Source organism: Triturus cristatus, chromosome 2_1 (genome assembly GCF_964204655.1).
Source record: "Triturus cristatus chromosome 2_1, aTriCri1.1, whole genome shotgun sequence".
In the NCBI taxonomy this organism is placed as follows: Eukaryota; Metazoa; Chordata; class Amphibia; order Caudata; family Salamandridae; genus Triturus; species Triturus cristatus.
Genome location: NC_140581.1, coordinates 709296197 through 709321423, shown reverse-complemented (window position 1 = coordinate 709321423; position 25227 = coordinate 709296197).

Below are 25227 nucleotides of genomic sequence, written 5' to 3'. Positions count from 1 at the left end.
TTTTCCCCATGCATTTTCCCATAGGACATTTAGTCGAAGGTACAGCCCGAACGGCTGAACAGAATTACTTGAAATTCGGCAGAGAGGTAGTCCTCAGGTCAGGAATGTGCCTCTTGCATATATGGAGTCAATCTGTTCAGCAGTTCCTGAGAAAATTGCAGTTAAAAGCACATACATATCTATAGCCGCGCACCGTGCGCGCACCGTGTGCGCACCCTTACGTGCACGAGCGTAATTCTGATTGGTTGTTACATGTCAGTCAACGTTCGAATCGGTCGAAATCAGGAAGTGTCGGCTGCCATTTTGTTTGTTTTCATTGCGAGAGTGGAAAAGGAAAGTGGCGAACGTGAAAAGGGGGCAGGGTAGAGAGTTCCTGACCCCCTAGCCTTGGTCAGGGTGTCCCTGACGGACCCCGAAGGCAGAAAAAAACATTTTAATTTTTTGTAAAAAAAAATCGCGGAGGTGCGCGCACGGTAAAAAAGCATAAAAAAAATAAAAAATGTATACGTAGTTTATTGAAAAGTAAATATATAAAAAAATTATAATACATACATAACTTAGCATTTAAAAAAATTTACAAATTCACTGAAAAAACCATAGGTTTCACACACGTTATAGTTAGGAATTAGCATTTAAAAAACCTTGCAAATATACTTAAAAAACCATAGGTTTCACACATGTTATAGTTAGGTGGATATTTCACTCATAAAAAACCAATGAAATTCCCCCGTTATAGTTAGTTGAGATAATACTTTTTATTTTACTCTCTAGAAAGGAGACGAACCTCACTTGAGAGTCACAGCGTGCTCCTGGCTGAGCAAAATGCTGTGTTACACCCACCAGTGCCCGCCAAGTGCCACACACCTCTGTGTTGGTTTCCACCAGCTAGTGTGTATGCTATGACACTCTCTAGCCCATGTGCACTGTAACACCACCCGGTGAATATGTAATGCCACACTTGCCTTCGCACGGGTTATATTGCCCCATCTAACGTGCCTTCCTCGATGCCTATGTTATAACGCACAGCGCTATGCCATACATATTACAATCTGGGATCCATATCTTTGTCACAGTGCATATGCAACGTTACACTCCCCAGCACATATTTGATATTACAAATTTAGAGACTAGTTAGGTTACACAACACTGCCCTGTGCATATTACACTCCAAGGCGCATATCGCATAGCACGCGCTAGTGCCTGTGCTATCTCGCGCTCTCCAATGAATCTGTCATTGCGCACAATGTATTGCATATTATATTTCACGACCCGGTTCATCTTATATCACACTTTTTGGTGCATAGTTTATACCATATACTATATCTAGTTTTCATTTTCAATTGTGCTCTCAGGACTATGTTCTATATAACACTGCGTCCACCTACCCTTTTCACGGGCATTACATTTTGCGATGGGAGGTTGAGGGTCAGGGGGTGTTTATGCCAAGTGAGCCCGGAGTCACAGTCACAAACGTTCTCTTCTTCCTGAATAAAAGTGAGATTATGCTGCATACTTGTTCATATTTTAAGTAGTTCGCAAAGACACACATTTTAAAAACAATAAAGTTCTTAATACCCACCTTCTCTGAACAGTTAGCTTGCTGCCCCATCCACCTCCTCCCTATCCTCTGTTGTCTGAATCCATGGACTAGCCTCCTCCCTACTGCCATGCATGGTCTGATGTGCTGCCACTTTCCTCCATTTAGCATGATGTACCAGTCCACTCCTCCTGCCCTCCATTGCCCAATTCTATGGCCCATCATTGACTTCCTGCTTAGCCTCTGTGCTTAGCTTGCTGCCCCTATTCTCCTTCCCCCTGCCCTCCGATGTTTTTGTGCATGCCCCTGCTCCATCCTTTTTGCCCACCATGTTCCATGGACCTGCCACTCCTATCTACTCTGAGTGTTCTGTTGAGCTGCCACTCCCCTCCCACCTGTCGTATGACTGTAACCTGTCCCTGCCACCTCCACCCTGCCTATCCACATGCCATGCCCCTATCCCCTTTCTTCTGTCCTCCATGGTCCATTTTACTGCCACACCCTTCTGCTCTCCCTGGTCTGTTGTGCTGCAACTGCTCCTCCTGCCTGCCCTGCGCGGTCTGTTGTGAGGCCCCTTCGCCTGAACTCTCTTGTCTGTGCCAAGGTCCTGACCCTCCCTTCTATCCTCCATGGTCCTGCCCTTTATGGTCTGTTATGCTGCAGCTTTCTCTCCTGTCTGTCCATTATGGTCAGCTAGCTACCATTGCCTTTTTCCCCTCTGTTCTCTGTTGTCCATGTGCATGGTCCTGTCCCCTCCCTATTGCTTTCTATGGATTGCTCTGCTGCACTCCTGTCCCGCATGCCCTGTGTGGTGTATTGTGCTGCTGCAGACCCTGATGCCTGCCCTGTAGGGTCAGTTTGGTGCACCTCTCCATGTCCCTCCTGTCCTCTGTTATCCGAGTCCATGTCCCTACCCCAATTCCTCCTGCCAACCATGATCCAATGTACCATACTTGCGAACATTTTGAACTTGGTAAGAGGGATATTTTGAAAAAAAACTGGGGTATTAATTTTCCCCTTTGAGTTACATTGAAAAAGAGGAGATTGTAGACAGGAGACAGATCAAATAAAGCCCATTTGAGCTTAAAAACATTGGATGTTTCCTGGCTGAAACGGGTCTGTTGGCATGTATGGTTGTACTACCACTGCCTCTTCCTTCTGCCCACAATGGTCTATTATATTGCCACAGCCTCTCTTGCCAGTCCTGTATTGTTGGATTGTTGCCCCTGCCCCCCCCTTCCACTGCCCTCCATAGTCTGTTGTGTTGCCACTGCCCTTCCTGCCTACCTAGTGTGGTCAAATTGTTGCCTCTGCACTCTCCTACCTGCCTTCAATTTTCAGAGTCCGTGCCCCTGACCTCTGCCTCTCAACAGTATCCCAATGAATAACTAGATTGCTAACATTCTATATTTATTACAAAAATGTGGAACGACTGACGTCATCTTGATTTAATCAAAACTGTAATACCTAGAGCATTTCCTTTAGAAATTACATATATGAGAGGGTCTTATTTGCATCAATATTATTGTTAAAGCTCTAAAAAACTAAAACGAGGACATATTTTCTGAGTTTTCAAATTGCGACAAAGAACTTTTCAATTATTTGTAATCTTTATGTTTTTTTATCCAGTTGACCACTTGATTAAATGGTGTACTTAGGGGAGAGGATGTGGTGTTACTTCCAGAGCTCCAGACTTTGCAACTGGGGAACCAGGTTGGAGTTTCTGCTTCAGCTCAACATTCTGTGATTCTGGTCAAATCACTTAATCTCCCCATGTCTACAACCAAAATGAATTTGATCTTGTGTGATGTAACCAATGCTCATGTAAAGCACTCCAATACCTGACAAGTCTGCACTATAATAAAACTGCAAATACACACGAAATAAGTGTTTTGCACACTTCTGTCATTGGGTTACATGTGGGCTATATCTGGGTGATATCTGTGCTGCATCTGGGCTCTTTTATCTCTGGTGGCCATCTTGGGAGATTTATTTGTTAGAAAGTTTCCTAATTTCCTCATTCACTGCAGTCTCCTCAGTAGGAAATGCTTTCAGTTTTTTACTTTTATTCCATCAAGAAGGTATTCAGATATGTCACACATTTGCCATAAATTCTGAATGTTAGCACCTTAGTTGCTCATTAGATCACTGTAGTAAAGCTACTGCTCACCACGGAAGTCTGCTGCTGGTATTAAAAGTGCATGTTTCAGTCTGCATATCAGAATTTTTTAATGAAATAGAAGAGGATTTGAGAAGTCACTCAAAATGTGCCCTAATTTTTCTTTCTTCAGCACTAATCATAATTTCTATGGCAAAATGAACCCCCTCATTGTGTTCCTTTTTAAATTAAATGTTTTAAGTTTTACCAGTTTATTCAAATGAAGATGGCTTCAGGTGTGCCATACTTTTGTCATAAGTAAGACAGTAAGCGCTCTAGTTGTTCTTAAGAACACTCTGGGACATTCTGTCATTGGGCTATACTTGGGCTACATCTGGGTGATATTTGGGCTACATTTGGGCTCTTTTGTCTCTGGCGGCCATCTTGGGAGATTTATTTGTTATGAAGTTTCCTAATTTCCTCATTTACTGCAGTCTCCTCAGTAGGAAATACTTTCAGTTTTTTACTTTGGTTCCATCAAGAAGGCATTCAGATGTGTCACACATTTGCCATGAATTTTGAATGTTAGCACTCTAGTTGCTCATTAGATCCCTGTAGTAAAGCTACTGCTCACCAGGGAAGTCTGCTGCTGGTATTCAAAGTGCATGTTTCAGTCTGCATGTCAGAATTTTTTTATGATATAGAAGAGGATTTGAGAAGTCAAAATGTGCCCTAATTTTTCTTTCTGCTGCATTAATCATAATTTCTAAGGCAAATAGAATCCCCTCATTGTGTTCCTTTGGAAAATAAATGTTTTAAGTGTTACCACTTTATTCCATTCAAGATGGCTTCAGGTGTGCCATACTTTTGTCATAAGTAAGACTGTTAGCGCTCTAGTTGTTCGTTAGAACACTCTGGGACATTCTGTCATTGGGCTATACTTGGGCTACATCTGGGCGATATTTGGGCTACATTTGGGCTCTTTTGTCTCTGGTGGCCATTTTGGGAGACTTATTTGTTATGATGTTTCCTAATTTCCTCATTTACCACAGTCTCCTCAGTAGGAAATACTTTCAGGTTTTTACTTTGATTCCATCAAGAAGGCATTCAGATGTGTCACAAATTTGCCATAAATTCTGAATGTTAGCACTCTAGTTGCTTATTAGATCACTGTAGTAAAGCTACTGCTCACCAGGGAAGTCTGCTGCTGGTATTGAAAGTGCATGTTTCAGTCTGCATGTCAGAATTTTTTAATGAAATAGAAGAGGATTTGAGAAGTCACTCAAAATGTGCCCTAATTTTTCTTTCTGCAGCACTAATCATACTTTCTATGGCAAAATGAACCCCCTCATTTTGTTCCTTTTTAAATTAAATGTTTTAAGAATTACCACTTTATTCCAACCAAGATGGCTTCAGGTGTGCCATACGTTTGTCATAAGTAGGACTGTTAGCGCTCTAGTTGTTCTTTAGAACACTCTGGGAAGCTGCAGTAAAACACAAAGGAATCAACTGACAGTCTCTGCCCTTGTTGGATGTACATGTTTTACTGAGAATGTCAGACTTTATTCTCACATGACTGAGAAAGATAATGTGAATTTACAGAAAAGATGCTCTCAGTTAGCTTATAGATCACCTTCCAAACCTCTGCTTGAAAAGCATGAGAAAATAGTTTTCTCTCAAACATGATTCATGATATCACAGCAGAAGGCTTTTTCACATGGTAAAATCACCTTAGAACACACCACAATTCCTAAAATGAGTATGGGACCATCAACAAATGATTTATAATGTAACTAAAGTCTTAAAACCTTCTATTAACTGCAATGCTTTTTAATGAGGTGCTATCATGTATATTGGTCCCAAGATGGCTGCCAACACTTCTTGGCTGAAGTGCTGACAGCCAATCAGATCTCACGATGAGATGTGTGGTTAGGCTCCGCCCAGATATATATGTGATTTTACTTTTGATTTTCTCAGGAACTACTGAACAGATTTACACCATTTAAGCAAAAGGCACATGCCTGACCTGAGGACTACCTCTTTGCCAAATTTCAGGTAATTCTGTTCAGCCGTTTGGGCTGTACCTTCGACTAAAGGTCCTACGGGAAAATGCATGGGGAAAACGCATTTTGGGACCCCCCTTTTTTCTCAGCCCCCGCTTGACGAATCACCACGAGACTTTCAGAGTAGGAGCTGAGCAGAGCGCCCCATTAGTTTTGAAAATTTCACGAATATAAGTGAACCGGCGCCAAAGTCATTCAAAATAGAATTTTCAGATTTCCTATGGGAACTCGGTCCTAACTATAACTATCTACTGGCGACCGCCAGTAGATAATATATATATATATATATATATTATCTACTGGCGGTCGCCAGTAGATATTTATAGTTAGGACCCTGTTTCCATAGGAAAACCGCAACATTCTATTTTGAATAACTTTGGTGCCGGTCGATGAATCCTCGCGAAATTTTCAAAACTAATGGGGCGCTACGCTCCGCTGCTACCCTGAAAGTCTCGGGGGGATTCGTCAAGCGGGGGCTGAGAAAAAAGGGGGGTCCCAAAACGCGTTTTCCCCATGCATTTTTCCATAGGACCTTTAGACACAGCTACAGCCCGAACGGCTGAACAGAGTTATTTGAAATTTGGCAGAGAGGTAGTCTACAGGTCAAGGAAGTGCCTTTTGTAGGTCTGGTGTAAATCTGTTCAGTAGTTCCTGAGAAAATAGCCTTTAAATCAATATATATATCTGTGGCAGCTTACGGTGCGCTTACCGTGCGCTTACCGTGCGCTTACGGTAAGCTTACCGTACGCGTACGGTGCCGTGCGCGAGCGCGATTCTGATTGGCTGTTAGATCTTAGTAAACATTCGAATCGGTCGAAACCAGGAAGTGTCGGCCGCCATTTTCTCTCTCGCACTCTGAGGGGGTGGGAAGAAAAACAAAGTCGGATAACATTAAAAGGGGCAGGCTAGACAGCTCATAACCACCTAGTCATGGTTAGGGTGTCCCAAAAGAACCAACAAGGCCAAAAAATTAAAAAAAAATTTTTTCAAAAAATCGCCAATTGCGCTTACCGTACGCGTACGGTAAAATTTTTTTTTTAAAAAAAAACAATATCCACGTTTTCACCACCCCGTGTGCAAAATGTGCCACCTTTTGTGCATGGCATATGTACTTACATAACATGTAATAGATAACCTTTAACAACAAAGGGCATAATAGGTCCTCCGTGTGCGCACGATGCGCGAAGCGCATCTTGCGTACATGGCCCATCCAGCGTAACGTGGGCACGCGGTGCGCGTAGCGCACCGCGTGCCCACCGTGCGTGCACGGCACTAACTGCGTAAAGTGGGCGCGCGGTGCTTACGCGCATGGAACGAACTGCGTAAAGTGGGCGCGCACGCCACGAACGGCGTAAAGTAACTTAGCATTTAAAAAACCGTACAAATTCACTGAAAAAACCATAGGTTTCACACACGTTATAGTTAGGAATTAGCATTTAAAAAACCTTGCAAATTCAGTGAAAAAACCATAGGTTTCACACACGTTATAGTTAGCGGACATTTTACTCATAAAAAATCATTGAAATTCCCCCGTTATAGTTAGTGCAGGCAACTATAACTCACGCGACCGCAATCCTCTGCTGATGACATATGTGTCTTTATGAAAAAAAAATATTTGTAATATATGTATAGCTAAAATTTAATGGAAGAAGACATGGGCAAATAAGTGTCTAAATACAGTATTAGCATCAGCAGAGGATTGCGGTCGCGTGAATTATAGTTGCCTGCACTAACTATAACGGGGGAATTTCAATGGTTTTTTATGAGTAAAATGTCCGCTAACTATAACGTGTGTGAAACTTATGGTTTTTTCACTGAATATATATATATATATATATATATATATATATATATATATATATATATATATATATATATATATCGGAAGGCGTCCTCTGTGTATAAACTGCCTCCACCACAACGGAAGTCGCTTCGTTACGGGAGGACCCCACAGAAGCGGGTCCCGTTAAATTATAGCAATTCCTTCTGAGTCCTTAGAAGGAAAAATGAAGCCGTGTGTGGTCCTTCAAAATTCTTTATTCAGCCACTCTGCCAAACGCGTTTCGAGAGCAAAGCACTCTTGTTCACTGACAAATACAATCAAAGCGAGCGGCCTTTTTTACATTGTTTACCACGTGATTGAGTTAAACTACAAGAAAAGTGTATCAGAAAACAGACTTGTAGTTTTTTGGTTTCTTGAATAGAAGGGTAGCACGCGATGGTTGACAAAACCGCATTTGTTAAAATTTCACTTAATATAAAGTAAAACCTGCGTACAACCTAGTTGTATCAAATATACATACTAGTTTTTTGTATAGATAAATATGTACAATGAGAATTGATTTATAAATATCTAAAACATTAATAAATATTATAAAACTCAATTGTTGGCAATACAGCCCCAGTGGGCTCACGTCGTAAGGTTTTTGTCACTTTCGCTGCTATTCATTTCTGCCCCAGTGGGCCTATAACCACCATGGATACAATCTTTCTACTACATGTCATGAATTCGTCTTAAAGCCCATTAAACCCAACGTTTAAAACTGATAATGATAAAATAATACATTATTCAGACTAGATGAGTATACAAATCTTCTTCTATGTTCAGTCCATCAAGTTGTTTGGAATTTAGTTCAACAATATACCTTGACTCTAATTTTCTCAAAGCTCTTTCCCGGTTTCCTCCTCTTATGTTTTTTGGTACCGCATCAATTACGAAGTAGGATAAACCTTTAACATCTTTTTTATGAAATTTCTCAAAATGTCTGGCGACTGGGTATGTCCGATCGCCATTCTTAATAGCCCTAAGGTGCTGTAAAATTCTCTTGTGTACCTCTAGGATTGTGCTGCCTACGTACTGCAGGCCACAAGGGCACGGGAGCACATAGACAACAAAATCTGTTTTACAGGAATATTTGCCTCTAATTTTCTTTGAATGTTTGCTAAAGCCTGGTTTGTATCTTTCTGTATTTACGCCGTGCGTACAAGCTTTGCATTTGGGGCATTTAATAAATCCTTTGCGTCTTGTAAGCCAAGTAGTTTTTTGTTGTGGCTTTCTTAGGGTATTTCTCACCAGGGCTTGTTTGAAAGATTTCGCTTTGCGGAATGTAATCTGGGGTCTCCGGGTAACAGTCTTACCTAAAATAGGGTCATTTTTTATTAAATGCCAGTGTTTATTGCAGATATTCCTTAATTTGTCATGCTGAATGCTGTAGGTTGTTATAAATCTACATTCCTTGTTGGTTACTTTTTCATCTTTTTGTTTAGCTTTCTTATTGCTAAACAGGATCTCTTCTCTTTTCTTTTCGTTAGTTCTACGCATTGCATCTTCAACCCAACTGTCAGGATACCCTCGATCTTTAAACCTTTTTTCTAAGGTTCTCATTTCTTTTTGCAATTCTTTCTCACTGCTACAATTCCGTCTGGTTCTTAAGCATTCCCCATAGGGGATGCTTCTCTTTAAATTTACCGGGTGGAAACTTGTAGCATGTAGGATTGTATTACTGGATGTGGGTTTCCTGTAAAGTGTGGTTTGTATTCTGCCATTTTCTATATACACTGTTACATCCAAAAAGTTGACACTAGTCCGGCTAATTTCACTTGTGAACTTAAATTGAGGTCATTTTGTTGAAGCTTATTTATGAAGGATTTTGCTTGGTTCTCAGTACCCTTCCATACTACAAATAGGTAATCTATATATCTGCTCCAATGCATGATGTTTTCTTCCCATTCTTTGCTATGTTGTTCTCTGACCACCTGCTCCTCCCACCAGCCCATATGCAAATTCGCATAGCTGGGGGCGAAGCAGGTGCCCATTGCCGTACCACAGGTCTGTTGAAAGAGTTCTTCATTAAAGAGGAAATAATTGCTAGTTAAGCATTTTTCAACCATGCTACGGATCATTTGGGTATGCGACCACAAAGTTATAGGTCGCATGCTCAAAAAGTGCCTGATAGCCATCAAGCCGTCTTTGTAGCGAATACTGGTATACAGTGTTGCCACATCAATGGTTATAAGTAAATACTCGTCTTCCCAAGGTATGTCATAAATTCCTCTTAAAAAATCTCCAGTATCCTGAATGTAGGAAGGCAAAGATTGCGCTAAAGGGTTCAGAAAAGTATCGACATATTTAGATGTATTCTCCAGTGGGCTCCCTATAGCTGAAATAATCGGGCGCCCTGGGGGATCTACAATATTTTTGTGGATTTTTGGGATTAGGTAGAAAACTGGTGTAATTGGATGTTCGATTAGAAGAAATTTGTATTCATCGTGGCTAAGTAAACCTTGTTCAAACCAAATTTTCAACTTGTTATTGTAGCTGATGTTACTATCTACTAGATCTCTTTCTACTACTTTTATGTAACACTTTTTGTTGTTAAGTTGTTTGTAGGCTTCTATTAGATACTTTTATTTGTCCCAGAGGACTATATTGCCCCCTTGTCTGCGTTTCTCACGATACAGTTATAATTTTCTGACAGTTTTTTAATTAGAGCCTCATAGTCTTTATGCTTAACAGTGTTATATTTATTAATCCCTCCACTCGTGCTCATTTGTGTACTTAGTTTTTTCAATTCATTTACTACAATGTCACAAAACACATCTATCCCATCTCTGGCCATCATGGGAATGAAGCGTGAAGCTGGTCTGAATTTTGTAGGCGCTTCTTGTGTGATGGAAATACTTTCTACCTGTGCAGTCTTCTCAGCTCTCACTTCGATTGTTTCTACATTTTCCATATCCATATCATGAAGTTCCAACATTAAATCAAAATCTCCCACCTGTAATCCTTCTCTTTGGGGGATATCTGTGTTACTAATAATTGATTTATGTGTTGGATTGGATAGAAAATGTTTCCTCAATTTTAATAACCTGATGAATTTGTATAGATCAATTCGGGTCTGAACATAGTCTAGATTCGTTTCTGGGCAAAATGACAGTCCCAGTTTAAGTATGTCCTCTTCTTGATTGGTGAGAGTCACATTAGCTAAGTTAACAATTGTTACTTCGTTTGTTGCTATTAGTCCCAATTGATCTTCTACTTTTCTTGTCCCTGCTGCCCTCTTCCCGCGAGCTGCCCCCTTCCTCCTCTTCGTCCTCTGCCTCTTCCTCTTGGTGGTCTTGATGTTTGTGTTTGTGGCCTTGGTCGCAGATTGAACCTGCGTTCTTCGCGTAAAAAATCGAATTCATCGATTACTGTTGGTGTTTGGCCTTGTACTTGTTGTTCTTTCCTGATCTGTATCCACCTCAGAGCTTTGTATGCTGCTTTGTTCTGAATGAGGCTCTTGCGTCACACTGCTAGCTTTGCTCATCTTATTTTTCCTTATGTTGTCGAACTTTTTCGCAAAAGTATAAATCTGCCCTCTGTCGTAGTCTTGTTTGTCTCTCATAAATTTTTTAGCTTTCCTCTCCTTTATCGATGTTTCTAATTTTTTCATTCTTTCTTTCATGACTGTTTTGAATTCATTTATCTGCTCCTGATCTTCCTCTCTGCTCAGGGTTTCTGACAGTGTCTCAATTTCGGCAAGGATTCTTTTGCGATCAATGTCGGCATACTTAATTAGAATGGCTAACATTCTTCTTGAGGCATCGTTATTGTTGGCTGCCCACTCGCGTAGCATATCTGGATTTGGCTCTTCGTATGTGGGTGCGACCATAATACGTAGACCTCTGGGCAATCGCTGCACTTCAAGGTATCGCTGTAGGGATTTGGACTCCCACCATTTAGAAAGTTCAAGGCGGTGCAGTTTTTCCAAGCGTTTAAGATGCATTCTTAAATTGCTTGCTGTTCCGCTTTTCTGGACTGCTCCCAGATCCTTATCAGTCTCCAAATGCTCATCGTTAAATATTTGCGAAGCTGCCTCCTCGCGTTCTTTGATTTCAGTGGCTGACATTAGTTTTTATGAACAGGGATATATATATATATGAAAGAAGAGTCCTTCCTGACGAAAAGACCAAAGGACACAGCGGGGGTACCAGGTAATCATTTATTTATCGCAGATTTTGGCATAATGCATTTCGGCGTTTGGTCATGCCTTCCTCAGATGCCTTTCCTGCCTTGGGTTACGCTCGCTCCCTCTTTAAAATGTCATGCGGTATTTCAAATGGTTGGAGTATTCCAGGCCCCGCCTTTATTGCCTGCAGCTGTTGTCCAATGCTGAACGGACTCAGCCTCCCAGCATGCATTGCAACTGCAGTCCAAAATGTGGAGTAGTGCTTCAATGCACCCTATTAAGCCTTGACAAAAAGAGGGAGATGGCTAATTTGAGCCACGAGAGTCCCAGTAATAAGGATGCAAATAGAATTTTCAGATTTCCTATGGGAACTCGGTCCTAACTATAACTATCTACTGGCGACCACCAGTAGATAATATATATATATATATATATATATATATATATATATATATATATATATATATATATATATATATATATATATATATATATATATATATTCAGTGAAAAAACCATAGGTTTCACACACGTTATAGTTAGGAATTAGCATTTAAAAAACCTTAGAAATTCAGTGAAAAAACCATAGGTTTCACACATGTTATAGTTAGCTGGACATTTTACTCGTAAAAAACCAATGAAATTGCCCCGTTATAGTTAGTTCAGCTAACTATAACTCGCGCGCCCGCAATGCACTGCTGATGACGTCACATATTACATCACTCATGACATGGTCAGTGACATCACTCATGACATCACTGATGACATCTCAAATGACATCACTGATGACATCACTGATGACATCATCCAGTGAATGTGTGTTATTCTGAAAATTACATATGTTTTATATATGTATATCTCAAGGTCGATGGAAGAATAAATGGGTATATAAGTGTCTAAATGGATGATTTGTTTTTGAAAAATTGATTGTGTAACTGACTGATTAAGTGTATCTCTCACTTTGTGTATAAGTGGCTGCATGGGTTGGTGAGTAGCTACATGGGTGTCTATATAGGTTATTAGTTGTTTTTTTGAGTATCAGTCTGAGTGTCTGTATGGTACGGTGGGGGGTATTACGTAGTGCATAGAGGCATGAATGAGTGACTCACTGTTTGTATGTGTTGAAGACAGCATGTGTGCAGGACTGTATGGGTGGATGAGTGTGTGTATGGGTGTGTTAGTGAGTGAATGACTGTCTCAATAGTGTCTTCAGGAGTAACTACATATGTTTTAAACTAGTATATGTGAGTATTGGTGTATATATGTGAGTATATATGAGAGGGAGAGATTGAAAGAGTTCCTGTATGAATAAGTATGTGTATCTATAAGTGATTGTTTAAAAGACTAAGTATGTGTTAGTTTCCGTAGAAGTAAGTATGGTGGTGTGTGTATTACTGTATATGCAAGTAAATGTATGTTTTATTCTTTATTAGCATGAGTGACTATGTGTGTGAGTAACTCTATGGATGAGTGGCATTGTGTAACAGGATGTATAGATGTATGAGTACATATGATGAGTGAGTACATGTATGAGTGACTGTATAGGACTGTTGGTGAATGAGTGGATGAGTATGTGGATCTTAGAATTACTGAAGAGGTTGTTGTAACTGGTATTGGTATGTCCATTGTTTTGAAATTTTTAGTCTCTATTTTTGAATGTGTGTATCAAAGCTTATATTAAGGTGAGAGGAGGTCTGCCACTCTATCACAAGGATGATGTCATCAGTGATGTCATCAGTGATGTCATTTGAGATGTCATCAGTGATGTCATGAGTGATGTCACTGACCATGTCATGAGTGATGTAATATGTGACGTCATCAGCAGTGCATTGCGGGCGCGCGAGTTATAGTTAGCTGAACTAACTATAACGGGGCAATTTCATTGGTTTTTTACGAGTAAAATGTCCAGCTAACTATAACATGTGTGAAACCTATGGTTTTTTCACTGAATTTCTAAGGTTTTTTAAATGCTAATTCCTAACTATAACGTGTGTGAAACCTATGGTTTTTTCACTGAATTTCTAAGGTTTTTTAAATGCTAATTCCTAACTATAACGTGTGTGAAACCTATGGTTTTTTCAGTGAATTTCTAAGGTTTTTTAAATGCTAATTCCTAACTATAACGTGTGTGAAACCCATGTTTTTTTCAGTGAATTTGCAAGGTTTTTTAAATGCTATTTTTTGTTTTTTTTCTTCATTTTTTTCAAACATATTTTTAATTTAATTTTTTACCTTTTTTAAAGACTATGTTTTTTTTTTTATATTTATTAAATATTTATTTTATATAAATTTTTTAAAATAAACAAGTGACATTTATTTCCAGATTTTTTTTTTTTTTTTATAGTACGCGTACCGTAAGCTCACGGTAAGCGTACGGTTTACGCACCGTCCGTAATCTATCTACGCTGCTTGCGTATAGTTACGTACTTTGCGTAGCGCGCGTACTGCGCGTGGGACGCGTGCGCGCTTACGCAACACGCGCACGTTACGCGGACGTGCCGGAAATGACTGTTATGCGCATGCGCGCAAGCGCGTGTCTTTTTTACGCGCACGCGTACTTTTTGCCATAAGCGTACCGTAAGCGTACCGTAAGCGTACGGTAGGTCATGTGATCTTGAAACACAACTTTTGATTGGTTGAAACTACTTTCAGTTCTAGAACTCTCCTACACCACACCCATTCCCCTCATTTCTGCTTGTGATCCCTTGGGAGAAGGAGCTGGTTTGTCTTTGGGATACGATGGCAGAACAGCAGAGCTCTTCTGAGAGTGAGGCTAGCACCAGCAGCACTGTCTTGAGGCAGAGAGCGAGGAAAGTAAAACCTTCTTATGTTTGGGATTATTTTACTTTTCCAGAAGGCCAGCAAAAGGTGAATGCACCCTTAGTTACTTGCAAGCTGTGTCAGCGTGTACTTTCTAGAGGTAATCCTGACAGGAAGTATTCCTTTGGGAATCACACCATGATGAGGCACCTCAAGGATGTACACAAAAGGACACATGCTCAACTTTTTGGAGGTAACTCTTCAGAAAGACGAGCCAGTACATCCACAGCAGCTCAGCCTGGACCATCACCTGCAGAGCTTACTCCTTCTTCTGCAGCTCAGGTGAGCCCTTCATCTGTGGGGGGAGAATCTCCTTTTGCTGGCCCTCTGGAAATGAACCCTCGATTTCGGAAGGTTGATATTCATTGCACATTTTGTAAAGCTCTAATTTGTTATAGGGAGACCAGTGTTTCCCTAGTGAATAACAAAATAGATCAGCACATTTGTAGCTTTGAATGATTTCCCATGGTTCCTTTCCTCTGTCCCTGCATGAACACAACGGTTCTTTTAAGAGCCAACCTTATCTTTCATCTTTTTTTTTGATAAACAAGTTTTTATTGTTCTTTTTTGCAACAAAAACAGTGAGCCTTTCAGACCAACAATATACATTCGTCCCATCTGGGAATCATTACCCCTCTCAGCCCCCCCCCGTACCACCCCGCCCCCCACCCCGCCCCACCAGATCACATTACATTTCCTAACCATTTCCCCCACACCCTACGGTATTTTTTGTGGCAGCCCCGAGCTTGGTAGAGAGACCGCTCCTGCGCCGCACACCAGTCCACTCCCGCGCTCCACCTGGTCAGACTGGGCGGCTGCGGCTGTTTCCAGGCTGCCGCAATGTCCCGCTTTGCCACCATTAGCGCTGTCATAAGGAACAGTTTTTCAGCGCGGGAGCCGTCTAGTCCATCAGTGATACCCAAGAGGATGTGCTTGGGGTCGTGCGGCACCTCCCACCCCAGGACATCCGTCAAGTCAGTTTCAATGCTACGCCAGTACCCCTCCAGTTCCGGGCATGACCATACCATATGGATGAAGTCGGCCGGGTCAAATCCACAGCGAGGGCAGGCTGCGTCGGTGGAGAGACCCGCACGGCGCATGCGCGCTGGTGTAAGGTATGCCGCATGTAGATAATAGATTTGAATGAGCCTCAGCTTGGCGGAGGCAGTCACCAGCCTGGGGGCCATAAGGGCGTCCCGCCAGTCGATCTCGTCCAAGGGACCCACCCATTCCTCCCATCGCTCCTTCAGACCCTCCTGGGGCACAGGGGTATTGTTAACAAGGGAACGATATATTCTGGATATGCCTCCCTTTCCTAGGTTACCCATCAGAACCTGAGCCTCCGGGGGGCTATGGTCCGGCAGCCGGATGTCAAGCGGGGTGTGTACCCGTATGGCGTGTCGCAATTGGAGGTATCTATAGAATTGGGATGAGTGGAGAGAAAAGCGCGCCCGCAGTTCAGAGTATGAGCACATGCGCCCCCCTCGCCACACGTCCCCCAGCTGGGAGATACCGAGCAGATCCCACGATCCGAAGCCCTCCAGCCCCACAACCTCCCGCAACCATGTCCCATGCCAGAGAGGGGTGGCGCGCGTCAATGTCCCGGTCCATCCAGTGTGGCGGAGCGCAGCCCGCCAAGCCAGGAAGACCGCCCTAGTGATGTCGGGGCAGGAGGTGGGAACCGGGGCGCCGTACATGCGGTCCTGAACGCTGGAGAGACCCAGGGCTTCCAGTTCCACCCTGTAGGCCGGATCGGACCATCCCCCCCCAAACCAGTCGTGGATGACCAGAAGCCGGGTGGCCAGGTAATAAAGGTAGAGGTTGGTCATACCAAGCCCCCCATCAAAGGTGGGGAGGCGGCAGATCGGCAGGGCCAACCTCGGCCGTCCACCACCCCAGAGGAACCTGGTGGCCATCCCGTCCAACTCGCGAAACCACGACCTCGGAAAGGACACCGGGGTGTTCTGCAATACATACAAAAACCGAGGGAGGATCATCATTTTGTAGAGCGCCACGCGCCCCAGCGGGTTCAGCGGGAGCGAGTGCCACCGGGTGAGGTCCGCTTTGGCTTTTTTGACCAAAGGGGCCACGTTGAGTGCCCAGCTCAATTCCGGGAGGAGGGAAACCCAGATGCCCAGGTATTTGAAAGACAGTCGGCGGAGGGGAATCGTAGTCTGCCAATCGAAGCATTCGCGGGAGGGGTGGAGAGGCACGAGGACCGACTTGTGCGAGTTGAGGCAGAGGCCAGAGGCGCGGGCAAAGCGGCCCAAAATGTGGAGAGCCCGAGGACCCGAGCGCGCTGGGTCACCAAGGTACAGCAGGACATCGTCCGCGTAGAGGGCGATCCTGTCCTCCTCGAGGCCCGGCCACTCCCATCCCCGAATGAGAGGATCCGCTCTGATGAGGGCGGCAAGGGGCTCCATTGCGAGCGCGAAAAGGAGGGGTGAGAGCGGGCACCCCTGCCGCGTGCCCCGGCCGATCCGGAACGCTCCTGACAGCGCCCCATTAACCAACACTCTGGCGCGAGGGCGCGCGTACAGAACCCGCACCATCCCAACAAACTTGGGACCAAAACCCACATGAGCCAAGACGTCGAACAAGTAAGGCCACCCCACCGAGTCGAAGGCTTTCTCGAAGTCGGCCAGCAGGAGAGTGAGGTATGGAGATAGACGGTGGCGGTGCGCCAGAGCCACATGGAGGCGGCGGAGGCAATGGCGAGTGCCTCGATCCGGCATGAAGCCGCATTGGTCTGGGTGCACTAAACGCGACAGGAGGGGCCGGAGCCGCTGGGCAAGGACCGCGGCATATAGTTTGATATCGGTATTGATCAGAGAGATCGGCCGGTAGGCCGACCTGTCACTGGGCGGCGGAATGGATTTAGGCAGGACCACAATCGTGGCAATGTCGGCCTCCGGAGGGAAGGAGCCTCTCTCGACCGCCTCCGCGTACAGGGCACCCAGCCGTGGAACCAAGTGCTCCTTGTAGGTGGCATAAAACTCCTGCGGGAACCCGTCCGGGCCGGGGGTCTTCCCTGCGGACGTGCGCCCTATCGCATCTCCGATCTCCGCAGGGGAGATGGGAGCCTCCAGGCTCTCCCAATCACTCGGCCCCAGCCGGGGAAGGCCGAGGGCACCAGCGGCGAGCAAGGAAGCCAAAGACAGATCCGATGCCCGTGCCCGGTAGAGTTGCGAGTAATACTGAGCGAAAGCGTCCGCTATAGCCACGGATGAAGACTGAAGCGCGCCACTCGAGTCGGTCACCGCCGGGATGATGCGCGATGCCCTGGGGTAAGTGGCCAGCCGGTGCAGAAGTGCCCCGTTTTTGTCGCCCCAGCCGTATACCCGCGCCACCGAGGATTGCCAAAGAAGCTTAGCTGCGTCAAGCGACCGCTGACGAATCTCTTCGCGTAGGAGCCGTAGTTGCCGGGTCTCGGCCGGGTCGCCAGAGTCAGAGACGGTTTGCTCCAGGCGCAGCGCCTGAGCCTCACAGGCCGTGAGCTGCTGCAGCTGCGTCAGGCGGTGTTTCATCACCTGTGCCTTAGCGACCCCCCTAACCGTGGCCTTACAAGCTTCCCAGAGGGTGCCCGCCGAGGAGACCGACCCGTCGTTGTCGCCAAAATAAAGTGCCAGCGCGGTCCCCACTTCCTTACGGAGCGCCTTGTCTTGCAGGAACCATGCATTAAAACGCCACAATTGGCGAGCACCGTGAGGCGGGGGGCCCAAACCCAGCAAAAGCGGAGAATGGTCGGATATCCCCCGGGGAAGGATGCGGACGTCTTGGATACCCAGACAGTCGGCCGAGGGGACAAAGATCGCGTCAATGCGTGCCTGAGTGTGGTGGGCGGCCGAGGTGTGGGTATATTGTCGCGTGCGTGGGTGCCAGAGCCGCCACACGTCACAGAGGCCCTGTGCCTCTGCCCACCCGGCCAGCCGCTTCGCCCGCGCCGCGCGGGAGTCCGAGACCGGACCCGAAGAGTCGAGGTGCGGGGCCGAGACGGCGTTAAAGTCTCCTCCGAGAACAACAGTACCAGGTGGAAAAGCAGCTAGCCAGGACGCGGTCAGAGATAAGGCCGAGGACAGCCCCGTGGACGGCACGTAAAGTGACAGGAGGCTGAGTGGCCGGCCCTCGAGCGTGCCGCTAATCGCAACCCCCCTCCCCTGGGAGTCATGGACCACTCGGGCCAGCACAAAAGGGAAGGAACGGCGCAGGAGGACCGCAACTCCCCGCGACCCGCGCGAGAACCCGGAGTGCCACACCCGGTCGAAGCCGAAGCGCGCCAGAAAGGGACAGTTCTCACCAAGGAGGTGGGTTTCTTGAAGCAGGAGCACGTCCGCACCCGCGCGCTGGGCGTATTTAAGGACAGCAGTGCGCTTAAGCCGGTCCAGCAGGCCGTTCACATTCCAGGACAGGATGCGCACTTGGGCTTTGGGGGTTAAATCAGCCATGGCAGCAGTGGGAATGGAGCGCGCCGGGGAGAGGGCAGGCGGGGGGCACCGGGTGGACACCCTTGAACCCAGGCGTCAGCAGAGGGGGCACGGAGCGTGTGGGCCCCTGAAGGACCATGGAGCCCCCACCGGGGGAAGCGAGCGGACGGTGACGGAGGGTGAGCGGCAGTAGAGCGCGCAAATGGAGCTGAGTGAAGGGATACGACGCCTCGCGCCGCGCAGCGCTGTGTGAAAGGCTCAATAAGTAACAGTGCAAACGCAAACAAAACAGTCTCGTGAAGAGAAACCCCAAACGAACCCCCAACCCCAACCCCCCACCCCCCACCCTACACTTCAAAACCAGAAGCATCTGTCGCCCGAACAGAACCAACAGTCACAAGACCCCAAGCTCAGGTGCTCGGGTATGAAGAGCGTAGTGGACCCCTCCTGAAGTACGGATTACAATGTGCGGACCTGGGCTGGCACTGGGGAGCACAAGAATGTGGAGCCCCCCACCCCCGCCCTCGGGCAAGGCTGTTACCTTCCCCGCAACTACAAGAGACAAAGAAAGAAGTCAGATAGCGGGACTGCGAGAAAGGTCTGATGAGTCAATGTGCGTGTTGAGGGGGGCCGGAGATCCGGTCGGCCCAGGTGATGCTCGGCCCCGGGATCCCCCGGCCGCCCGGGAGGAGGCTTCAGAAGAGGCGGAGGAGTCTCTCATCGGTCTGCCAGAGGCGCTCACAGATCGGGCCTTGAGGACTGTGGCACCTCGCCGCTGCCGGGAACGTGTGCGCTTCCCGCGCCGCGGCCGCTGGGACCCAGCCACAACGGGGCACCCGGGCCTTGCAGCGGGCGGCCCCCCGCCCGGCTGCCGCAGAGGCCGCTCCTCGGTAATCCATGTCCAGGCCGCCCTGGGGGTATCAAAGAACAGCGTCTTACCCTGATAGACAAGTCGGAGGCGGGCCGGGAACTGGAGCTGGTACTGAAGGCCCAGGGAGCGCAGCTGCTGCTTCACCTCCGTGTATGAACGGCGCTGCTCCTGGACCTCCCGGGTGTAGTCTGGGAAAATCATAATGGTGTGATTGTCGTAGGCCAGTTTGCCGCTCACCCGAGCCTCCCGCAGAATGGCATCTCTGTCCCTGAAGTTAAGGATCCGAAGAATGAAGGGGCGCGGGGGGGCCCCTACCGGAGGCTTGGACGCCAGCGACCGGTGCGCCCTCTCCACCACGAACCAGGTTGACAAGCTGCCCGTCTTTCATCTTTTTTTTTTACATTTTTTTTAAAAAACTTTTTTTTTTTTTTTTACCGTACGCGTACGGTAAGCGTACCTTTTTTTTTATTTTTTAAAAAAAAAAACTAAAAATCATTTTTCACATTACAAGGTCCTTGAAAGACTACAATTATTACTATTGACTTACCATACTCACTGAAAAAAATATTTATTCATTTGTTTTTTTTAAAAATAGTTTTTAAAATGGTTGTAGTTTACGAAAATTTTCTATATCGATCTGAAAAAAAAGAAAAAAAAAAGTATTAATATCTTTAAACCATTTTATAATACAGTACACATATTTACATTTTTTACCAAAAAATATTTTTGCCTTATTTTTGCTGTTTTCAGAATATATTGCATTTCACTATAAATTGTGAAAGCAATTGCATTCATCATTTTACAGCGGGCAAAAAAAAATAACAATCTCAAAGATTGTATTAAAAAAGCCCAGAATCTCTTCTCACTTAAACTTATCATTACAGAAATGCATATTATTCTTAAAAAATATCATCTAAAAACAATACTTTTTTCTTTAAAATACCGTCTGATATTTTTGTTTCAGGAGTATAATCACAATATTATATCTCAAATAACTCCAAAATACATCTGATTTTATTTCCTTTAGGCCAAATTGTATTTTTTTTTTTCCCTGGAATAAATTTCCAAGGGAAAACCATTAAAATTCTAAAGTTTAATCTGTCCAGATCTCACCGATTCTCTGTAACATTTTGGTTCACACAAATTTTTTGAATAATTTATTTAGTCCACAATAGAATTGCTTACTTTTCCACATGGCCAAATAGTAATTTTTTAAATCATTTTTGTAAAAATTTCCAATGGCAGTCCAATAGCATTCCAAAATTTAAAATGTGCAGAAGTTACCGTTTATCTCTAAATTATTGGTTTTTCAAAATTGCATGAAAAATTTAAAAAGTCCACATTACAATTGGTTATCTTTCCTTTAGGCCAAATGATAATTTTAAAAAATATTTTTTCTACAAAATTGCAATGGTAATCCAGTAAAATGGTAAAATTATTTTGTCCACATCTTGCCAAGTCTCTCTAAAATTTAGGTTTCAGAAAGATTAGATAGGAATTTGCTAAATCAAAAGGCAAACGTTGTTTGAAAATCAATTGGGAATCATTACACAGTGTCCAGCCTTTTTCACATTTAAGATAAACTGTGTAATGTCCAGAAGTAACAGTAGGTCCATCATGGAAAATTATTGCAACAGTTACAAAAGTTTTTCCTGAAATTGATAATTGCTGTCCTGTAAACTTCTTTATTAAAGTATCCAATTTTGAACCATCAGCTCTACATCGTTGCATCATTAAAATTACATACTGTCCGTATTCCCTTAAAATTAATGTTGAAAACATGTCAGAATTACACTCACCACATTTCATGCTATGATTAGCATCTTTAACTAATTTTGCAAAAGTGACTGTTTTACTCTCTGGCAATGTCAAATAAATAAACCTTTCATTATCAACAATAGAGCCACATATATTATAACAATTTTCACAACTATGTTCCCATTTATAAGAGAGACCAAAAAAAATGTCAATGGGAACTCCTTCTTCTTCCACTACCTGAAGAAAAAACAACAAGAATTCCTGTGCGTCTTGCTGTACATTTTGAGAAAACTGTGTTCGTCCTGAACATACATCTAAAAGTTTTCTAATGTCAGTAGCACTTTCTATTTGAGTTTTATCTTTACTCAGCTTTTGAAAAAGGAGACTGAGCTCTGAACAGAATCTTTTTCCCTGATTTACTATTATCTGCTCTTGCAAACTTTCCAGATAAAATACAACATTCAGCACTACATTAGCGTAGCAGTTGACACCAGAGCTATTTTCAAAATGACATCCTACAACCTGTTCTTCATTTTCCTTATTCTTTTTGCTTGCAATTACATCACTCCTCTTTTTTTTCCTCTTCTCTACATCTTCATTACAGATATTCTCATTTCTCCTTTTACGAGAAACTACACGTTTCTCCAACACAGGATACTGACCTAAATGAGGAGCATAGGTTCTTCTTAATCTATTATACTCCTTTACACAGTTTGTATCAGCACTAACTTTTGAATCATCAAAGTCAATCATGAATAAACCTGATAATGTTTTGACTCGTGACAAAGCTACATATGCCATACCTTCTTTGAACACAGTTGAACCAATGTTCACAAATGCACAATCTACAGTCAATCCTTGAGACTTGTGGATAGTTACAGCATATGCTAGTGAAAACGGAAACTGCTTCCTACGTACATATAAGTCTTTCACAAGCATGAAACGAACTGAACAACGACAAATGTCTTTAACTTCCTCTATCTGATCAAATTTTATTTTTAAACATTCAATTCCATCTTTTTTCTGATAATTAATAAAACCCACAACTCTTCCCATCGCTCCATTCACTAAGCCTTTTTCAACATCCAAATTTCTCCTTAAAAACACTCTACAGTTCATGCAAACATATAGATTTTTTTCTAATCCTGCTGTTTTGGAGATATTCTTCTCTAGTGAGTCCAATTTATTTTTCAGTTTGCCTGTTACTGTGACAGTAATTCTTCCATCCTCAATTTTGTCCACTGCTTCCAATTTCATGATGTCTTCATTTTCCAATTTCAAAAGCTCCTCATTAAATATTGAGCATTCACGTAGAGTTGGCATTAAGCAGATGACACTTTTGTTTTCTGCAATATTCTTGTATATTTTCTCTGCAACTATTTCTTCCTTTGGAAATAAGTTATGTAGCAGCCGACTCTGTAATGCTTTTTTGCCAACTTCTGTGAGTAGTCCAATTCTGATATCTTTCAGAATACTTCCATATTCTTCATCGTTTGCTTGCCTCATATTAGTTGTAAGTTCCTTGTACTCAAAGAAGGACCAAATATTTGTATTTCCAATGCTTCCCAATGACTTCTTCGTGTCTTCATGTGTCACAGTATTAAACACTGGTTGTCCTTTAACTGGAGTAAGTTGCAAAAGATCCCCAAAAACTATGACGTGTTTTCCACCAAATAACACGTCATAGTCTGTCTTCAAAATTTGCTGCATTCTTAAATGCACAAAGGCAAGCATTAAGTTTGATACCATGCTCACCTCATCAATAATGAGAACTTGCATCTTCTTCAATACTCGTGAAACTTCCAAGGATGCTTCTCCAGTTAGCTTGTTGAATTGTATTTTGTTCTCATGCTCCACTGGTAACATTAGCAAACGATGTAAGGTGATTCCTTTTATGTTATATGCTGCTAACCCAGTTGGAGCAGTAACCACACAAGACAAAGTAGAATCCGTTTTTTGCTTTAGGTAGCTTCTGATGACTTTAATTAGGAAACTTTTTCCAGTGCCAGCTTGTCCGCTTACATACATCCTGATTGGATGAAATGATGTGCATGAGCACTCTTTTTTGATATGTAGAAATCCGTGATCAATTTTGTTTTTGATCTCTTCATAAATTTGTTGCTGCTCTTGATTCAGTTGTCTTTCCAAATTTTCTAAGTCTATAAATTCTTCTTGAGCTTGATTCATAGCCGTTTCCACTTCATTCATGGCTATTGATGCTTCATTTTCAACGATTGGTTGTCCTAGGGGATCTTGACTGTGTGTTCCTGAACTTTGGCTGTCCTGAGAACTGTCTCTAGCTATTTCTGCTGCAATTGTAGTTTCCTGTTCAATTTCTTCATTTAACATTTGCAGATAAGTTGAGAATGTACTGCATTGTATGCTGTCTTTGCAAGCATTAAAAGAATCTTCATAGCTCTGGAATTCTCCCAGTAGTTCATCCTCTGTACGCCATGGTTTAAACAACTGTAAAAGAGCCAAGTAGTAAAATTCTTTCTTGTCGGTAGTGTCGCAACTCAGCTTCCGGTGATTTATCAAACTTCCTTTGGTTTGCTTCACCAAACATCCTTCTTCACCAACAACTTTATATTTTCCACTGTTGATGTCTTCTGCAGCTTTCCGTGAATAAATGTAGTTCTGCAGCACTTCATAGAGACACATGTTCTCCAGATGATGACTTCTCTTGGGATAATATGTGTCCAACATGTTTGTTTTCAATATGTCTGTACTTTCTGGGTCATTCTCGGCCAAATATTCAATTTCTCCAACAGATTTCAGTACCCGATTTCTCATTGCTGCAAGGCCTAAACTTGCCCAAATTATTCTTCTTGACTTCGAGTAGAGACTTGCAGAAGATAACCTATCTGAACATTCGTAGGATCCAATTTCTCGATGCGATAACATCTTCAAACTAAAACTGTACAGCTTCTTACTGACAGTCTTCTCGTGAGAAATCTCTTCCCACATTTCCTTCAATTCTGTTTTTTCTGATTTCGTAATGTAAGACGTTACATATCGTGCAACAGCAATGGAATTGTCAGCAACATACTGTATATCCATGTTAGCGTTCCACATGGATAAAATGACTGGGTTGTAGTCATTTATATTTTTTGATTCTTCTTTTCTTTTAAGGTTGTAGGTATTCTTAGGTGATTTTCTTGTGATAGTATGTCTCACAGCTGACATAAAACTGTTGACTCTTCCATTTGTAAGAACAGGTCTAGGAAATCCAAATCGACATTTAGTGTAGTATTTTTCTTTGCTCTTGTATTTCCGTCGACAGTATTTTCCACACCGATGACTTTGGAAACGTAGAACTTGCTCCTTTAACTTGTTCTCTTCTGTGTTTTTAGGTATAGCACATGTTGCATATTCTTCAATGTAAGATAACACTGCTTCATCAGTATCTGTTCCAAACTTTGGGGCATCCTTGATCCACAGCAGCATATGAATATGAGGAGCACCTCTTGCCTGGTACTCTTTTCTCCAAAAGAAATCCACTACTTCTCCAAGGGCTGGATTTTTTTTATTGCAGATGAAGGACATCATAGCCTCAAATCTATGATTGAAGTATCTGCAAACATTAACCGGATCCAATGAGCACAGTTCTCCTGCTGTCTTGTATTCGATGTTTTCAATGTTTGAATTGGCCTCTCGTAGAAAATCCAGTAAATCATCCCAAGCGTACTCGGCGCAGCTTAGGGT